The sequence below is a fragment of the Perognathus longimembris genome, chromosome 4 (genome assembly GCF_023159225.1).
Source record: "Perognathus longimembris pacificus isolate PPM17 chromosome 4, ASM2315922v1, whole genome shotgun sequence".
Lineage (NCBI taxonomy): Eukaryota > Metazoa > Chordata > Mammalia > Rodentia > Heteromyidae > Perognathus > Perognathus longimembris.
The window spans coordinates 62947206-62954657 of NC_063164.1; the positions used below are offsets into that span (position 1 = coordinate 62947206).

At 35.6% G+C, this 7452-nt stretch overlaps 1 protein-coding gene across 16 annotated transcripts in view; it reads right to left on the reverse strand.

Annotated features, from left to right (window-relative positions):
- The window catches only part of Pkp4 (plakophilin 4), a 239319-nt gene that overhangs the window by 104691 nt on the left and 127176 nt on the right, over positions 1-7452 (reverse strand). The gene's annotated exons all lie outside the window — the stretch shown is intronic.

Sequence of the window (7452 nt, forward strand, 5' to 3'; positions counted from 1 at the left end):
TAATAAACCAATCACTAAATGGGCAAAGGGACATAGACATTTCTCAGAAGAAGAAATAAAAATGGCAAAGAAACACGTGAGAAAGTGCTCACCATCCCTGGTCATAAAGGAAATGCAAATGAAAACAACACTGAGTATCACCTTACCCCAGTAAGAATGGCCTATATTCTGAATTCAGACAACAAATGCTGGTGAGGATGTGGAGAAAGAGGTTGGAATCTAAACCACTAGAACCACTCTGAAAAGCAGTCTGGAGGTTCCTCAAAAAACTAAACACAGACATACCCTACTACCCAGCCATACCACTCCTCAGCATCTATCCTGAACAGAAACCAGGATATGACAAGGACACCTGCACCTCCATGTAAATTGCTGCACAATTCACTATTCAATAGCCCAGATAAGGAAACAACCCAGATCCCCCAGTACAGAAGAATGGATTAAAGAAATGTGGTACCTGTGGAATTTTACACTGCCATTAGAAAGGATAAAATAATGGCATTCACTGGAAAATGGATGGAACTAGAACAAATCACGCTGAGTGATACAAGCCAAGAACAGAGAGACAAACGGTGTATGGTCTCCCTGACATGTGGGTGTTAGAATTAAAATGCAAAGAAATAGAATAAAAGAAAACAGGTCTCAAGATACCAAAATGCAGTAAAAAGAAAAGAGGACACACAATGAGTGGGAAGTGTGTGAGAAAACTAATAACAATAATAAGAATATAGCAGAGGGGACCATCAGCTATACTGGACACTGATGAAAGGGAATTAAGGAACTCATGGGTAGGAATGGGAAGAAAGGAATGAGTGAAAGAGGGAACAGAAGTTGCTAAACAAAAGGAACGTAATGTACAAATCATCCAAAATGGAGAAAACAATTTTATTGTTGAAGTTCACAGACTTCATAAGCTATGTAGAATCGAATGACAATTTTCATCATTGTGAAAGTTAAAATGTATGCTATGAAATACATGTAATAACTTAAACCCAATAAAAAAGAAAATATTGGTTTTTGAACCATTATTGCTTTTTAAATCTCCTAAAAATAATGTTTCTGCCTTAGTATACTGTGTCATATAGAACTAAATAAAAGGTTAGATTTTTAAAGATCTAGTCATTTGACTCAAGTACACTCTGCCTATACCCATGACATTTTATGGTATTAACCTTCCTCTATTTCCCACATTCAAAAGATGAGTAATTATGGCCATAATCATTTCCATGAGTTTCCTCAGCTAGGCATAGGGATCTATTTTTAAACATTTCCTAATCTAAACTGGCACTAAGACCAAAGCAGCCATATATAGGTCTTGAACTTCTCAGCATTAAGATGTAAGTTCCTATTGTAGAGGCGATAAATATCCTGATCATTTATCACAATCTAATAATAATAATAATCTAATAATAATAATAATCTTAATAACTGACAAACCATTATGATGTCTACTTGGTAGTACCTAAATCAATAAGTAATTAATTATAGAAATAAGTAGGTATGTGAACTCTTCCCTTGTGTCAGTAGAATCAGGATAACTGAACTAGGGGATACAATGCATATACGTTGCTATATACATTGCTATAATACAATGCTAGTTACACATTATGTCATATATAGCTTAAATGTATTATTATGCACGTTTTAAAAATTGAAAATTGAAATGAAAAAGGTAACCCTTTTGTCGACATCACAAAAACCTAGCTTACAAATGCAAGCACTGATGTTGTATAGCCTGGAGACATGGGAGATGTTCATTATTACTGTGACTTCAATGCTCTGAGCTAGTCAAAGAGCTGTGTATGTAATTTATTATAACTACAAAATTCTAATAGAAGATGATCAATTGTTTTATATTGCTACTAAACCACACACACACACACACACACACACACGCACACACACACACACACACACTACCAGGCTCAAGCTGCGGTCATTAGTTTTAATGAAGCAGATTAGACAAATAGCAACGTTTACTAGTTACTTTAAATTTATATTCAAAGGCTTAGGCTTTTGTCTGTAACTTAGTCACTATGGCTCATTCATTAGAAAATGAAAATGAAGTAAGAAACACACAAGCAAAGTTACTGCTTAGAGCCAAGTGCAGATGAGAGGCTCAAAGCAAGCAGGTAAAAATCAAGGCTGATTGCTTCCCCTTCTCTCAGGCTCTCACTTTAAGTGTTTTCATCTTTCAACACTTCCTCCCCTTCTTGTACATTAAATGCTTCTCAAATCCTGACACTCAGACTTTAATGCTGGCTGAATCCATTTTCTTGCTGGGCATTCTTTCTCATGCTCTTATGCAGGTTCACATTAACTTTAGGCTGTTAGGATGATTTCTCACTAAAGCTTCTCCCAGTAAAGGGACATGGCTTGGCCTTTACGTTTTCCAGATATAACTGAAGGTTCATACTACTCAGTAACCCTTATCTTTTACTGATTTTACTGGGTTCTTAGCTTTATAAGGGTGTGTGTGTGGTCGTGGGGCCTAAACTCAGGGTGTGGCCATTGTCCTGAGCTTCACTTTATAAGGGTGTGTGTGTGTGTGTGTGTGTGTGTGTGTTCCTGGGGCCTAAACTCAGGGTGTGGCCATTGTCCTGAGCTTCACTTTATAAGGGTGTGTGTGTGTGTGTGTGTGTGTGTGTGTGTGTGTGTTCGTGGGGCCTAAACTCAGGGTGTGGCCATTGTCCTGAGCTTCACTTTATAAGGGTGTGTGTGTGTGTGTGTGTGTGTGTGTGTGTGTGTGTGTGTGTGTGTGTGTGTGTTCGTGGGGCCTAAACTCAGGGTGTGGCCATTGTCCTGAGCTTCTTTGTGCTCAAGGCTAGTTCTCTAGTACTTTAGCCAGAGCTCTTCTTCTGACTTTTTTGAGTAATTTATTGGAAATAAGAGTCACAGATTTTCCTGCATAGGTTAGCTTCAAACCATGATCCTCAGATCTCAGCCTCCTGAAAAGCTAGCATTCCAGGCATGAGCCACAGGTGCATGGCTCTATTTTTAAAATTTTGTTCAATAGTTTTCCTTTCTTTTTTCTTTTGAATAGCTTATTATCTTTAAGTAGTTGTACATAGGAGTTGCCATTCACCAGAGCAGTTTATCTGTACAGTGCATCTTGATAACTGTCACGCCTTCCAACATTCTCACCAGCCCCATCAACCTTCCCCTTCTCTCACTTTTTAGGTGATGTATTGAAAAAAAATTTTTTGCCATTTAACAAAGCAGTTATGTGTACAATGCATCTTTATCTGTGTCACCACTTCAATATCCTCACCACCATGCCTCCTTCAGCCCAACCCTTGCCATAGATTTCTCAGTTCTCTGGTGTATATAATGAATTCTTGCCAGCCTTCTCTTCTTCTCCCTGTTCATTCTTCTATCCCTCTTCTTTCAGCCCCACCTTCCTTTCTTACAAGTACCCATATGGAATCAGCCCAGATGCCGCTCGATTGACAAATGCACCAAGAAAATGTGGTATATAAACACAATGGAATTCTATTCATCCATCAGAAAGAATGATATTGTATCATTTGCAAGGAAATGAAAGATTCAGGAAAAATATTAAGTGAAGTCAGCCAGTCCCATGGAAACACAGGTTGCATGGTTTCCTTCCTCTAAATCTATAAATAAACACATTGGGTGGTAAGCAAATGGTTACAAATGAATGAACTGAAGCATAGTAGACTCTACGGAGAGCTCAAATAGTATACTTCTTTTAAAAGACTAGTACAAAATTTTAGAGGTATTTTTAATTCCATATCCTAGACCAACAAAGTGAACAGTTACCCTCTCCTCATTAAGAATTGACTTGTGCATTCAAAATTAAGATTTGAAACCAATTATGGCCTTCCCAGCACACCCTATAGTATAAATCATAAAAATCCAACTAAGCGTTATTATAAGCACTTAATACAGTTTGGCCCTCAATATTTAAATCTTTGGCCACACCACTTCATGCAACTATACTGAACTAGTTGTATTTCTTTATACGTAACACTCAAGAGGTTGCCTTATTCCATCCATAAAAATTATCACCTTTCTGTGAATACCTACAGTCCTTTGTTCACCATTGGGGGGTGCAGCATACTGCCATTACATTTTCTCCACTGCCTAAGTTGAATTCTTGAATGGAATCTGTATTTCATTCTTCTCACTATCCCTCTGGCTCCTTGAAAAAAATAACAAACCCTTTCCAATTTATTCAGACTGACTTGTATACTATATTTCATTTGATTGACTGCATGGTGTTAAATTTATTAATTTCTTAGTATTTTTTGTAGATGGGAATAGCACAGCTTGCAAAGTCTTTTTTGAGCATTCCCAAGGTTAAGATTAAGCATCTCCTTAATATAATTGTAAAGACAATTACAAAAATATATGGTACAAAGGAATGTTACTTTTATTTAAAGTAACAGAGGCATGGCTGAAGCTAGAACCATTTTACTGACTGTTCTTTTAACAAATTACCTCTACTAAGATTTTCATATTATTAATGATGGCAAAGATAAATAGTATTTTTCAAAAACGTGTGCATAATTTTAGTAGCATTTTGCTTATTGTTGACTCTTGTCTTTCATTATTTTACCTGTTGCTACCAGCCTGATTCTCTGATTTCTTTTTTTTTTAATAATTTTATTTTTTCTAATTTAGTTATTTTAATTTCCCATAGCACCTTGGCAATGTTAAAAACAAATACAAGGATGTACTTATTTTAACATTTTATGCATAAGCATGTGCCACAACATTTTGGGGAGGGGGGCAGTTCTGACAACAGGACAAACCTAAGCAATGGACAAAATAGAAAGCCAGGTAACTAGTTCTGATACCCCACTCCCAACACTTGAGATATGTCACCCAGGGACACATGAATCAAGATTTAAAAACAAAACAAAAGAAACATTGATGTGGGCATTTCTTTGTATAGTACAACTTTGTATAATACAACACTAATCAGTGTTCTCCGAAAGAGGACAGTGTAAATCCTTTTGAGGAGTTTTTATAAATTCTTAAATATAATATATGATGGTTTTTTTTCTAATTTTTTATATTTCCTTACTGTTTGGTGGCTACTAATTGAACTCAGGCTTTTTTTGGCATATGCCTTTATAGGTAGTCTGAGCTTTGAGGAAGACTCTTGGACATGTCAGTTTTCATTAGGTGAATGAGGACATTTTAAGAAGTTGAATTTGTTTTCAGGTTGACAATAAATTCTCTTTTAAATTTTATCTGATTATTAAATAACTTAATGTTTATTTTTGAAAGCCAAGAACTTTTTATGAATTTTTAAGTAGAAAGTTCCAAAAATTGCAACTCAAATATCTACAAGCTATGTTAAATGTTTTTATTTTCAGTTTTACAGCAGAGAACACTGCTTCTCTGATTTCTTTTTTTTTTTTTTTTTTGGCCAGTCCTGGGGCTTGGACTCAGGGCCTGAGCACTGTCCCTGACTTCTCTTTGCTCAAGGCTAGCACTCTGCCACTTGAGCCACAGCGCCACTTCTGGCCGTTTTCTGCATATGTGGTGCTGGGGAATCGAACCCAGGGCCTCATGTATACGAGGCAAGCTCTCTCGCCACTAGGCCATATCCCCAGCCCCGTCTGATTTCTTAAGCATCATGTCCTGCTCATCATAAAATCAGAAGTTTTTCAACACTGACACAGCATTAAAAAAAGCAACAATTATGAAAACTTCTGTGAATTTTAATATTTCAATTGGTAAAACATCAATGCTGTTTTTATTTCTATTTGACTTCCTTCATACAGATTAGAAATAGTGAATTTTTTATGACTAAATTTTTTTCTTTTTTGTGTGTGTCAGAACTGAGACTTGAACGCAAGGTTCTGGTACTCTTAACTTTTTGCTCAAGGTTGATACTCTATTACTTGAGACACAGTTCTACTTTCTAGCTTTTTGTTGGTTAATTGGAGATAAGAGTCTCAGGGTCCTTTCTGTCCAGGTCAGCCTTTTGAGTAGGTAGAATTAGAGCAAAAGCCATAGTGACCAGCATAGACTCATATTTTAATATACATGTCTTAAATAAAATATACAAATATATGTGCATCATATAATTCTTATGTAATTTTCTAATCGTGGAGGTTTTCCTTACACTTAAAATTCTTATACTTGTAGAAGTCCCACTTGTCAAATAAATATTGAAGAAAGGTGACACCATAAGGAAAACAAATACATGGGAGTCAGTATTAGGTGTCACTGTCAATAACAACTGTAGTTGTCATTTAACAATAAGGCAATTATTTGGTAGAATTATTGCCAAAATTGTATTGTTATTTTCTTTTTTCCCCAAAATTTTTATCTTCTTTCAAATGTAGTTTCTTGAATATTTGATTAGCATTTACTTTAAATCACATTAAGAAATTAGAAAAATAGTTCTAACAACATTAACCATTTATCATGTTTCTGAGTACATATATTTCAACATTACTAAATGACCAATGATGCATGTCACCAAATATTAGATGCTTATTTAAGGGTTAATTGACTGCACAGTACATGGTAATAATTCAGACAAATCATTATTTGCTGAAATGAAAGGCTAAGAAGAATAAATGACCAATGTCCTGATTCCTTTATGTAGACAAGTTACTGCATACACAGCAAAATATAGATAGAAGAGAAACAAGGCCACATTTAATCTTTTTTCTTTAGAATAACATCTAGCTCAGAAAGATTCTTATAACTATGTTGGGTTTCTGAATATAATAATTGTTCTGTTTGGTCTGCAGATGTTTTATGCCCAAAGTGTGTGTGTGTGTGTATGTGTGTGTGTGTGTGTGTGTGTAGTAAAATTAGAATGTGCATTTATTAGTTGTACTGCAGAAAGCTAAATGGTTCCTTGAGAATGCTTGTTACCTGGCTGAAGTAGTAGTAGAAGCATTTTTTAAAATCCTAACTCTATAATTTTTCATTTTAAACTTCAAAAAATTACACTAGGCTTCTTGGGAAATAAAGTTAAGGGAGATAGCCACATTGGTACTATTGATGACCACACAGTATATTGAACCCACAAGGATGATTAAGACATAGGATGGAACTGAGGTCTGTCTAGCTAGAGATAAGAGTCTAAGCTCAATGAATCTGCATTCAAAAAAATGCACATTTCAGCCTTCAGGTCCACAGGGCCTTATTCTTGGCATTTTTCATATGTTATAGTCTACTGCTGTGCTTTGACTCTCTTACTTTCCCTCAAAAACTCACTATAACTTCGCTAGTCATTCCTATTGAATACCTGTATATTCCTTATTAATCGAGAAAGGGAGACAAGTTAGGGACAGAGGCATACTCAATGACAAATTGTGCATTCAGCCTATCTCTACCCTGGATTCAATCTTCAGCACCATAAGTTAACTAACTAACTAACTAAATCTGACTAGTTAAGTAATGTTACTTTTTGTCTTTCTTATGTTAAGTCTAAAGGCTATCAGTAAAAAAAAAAGA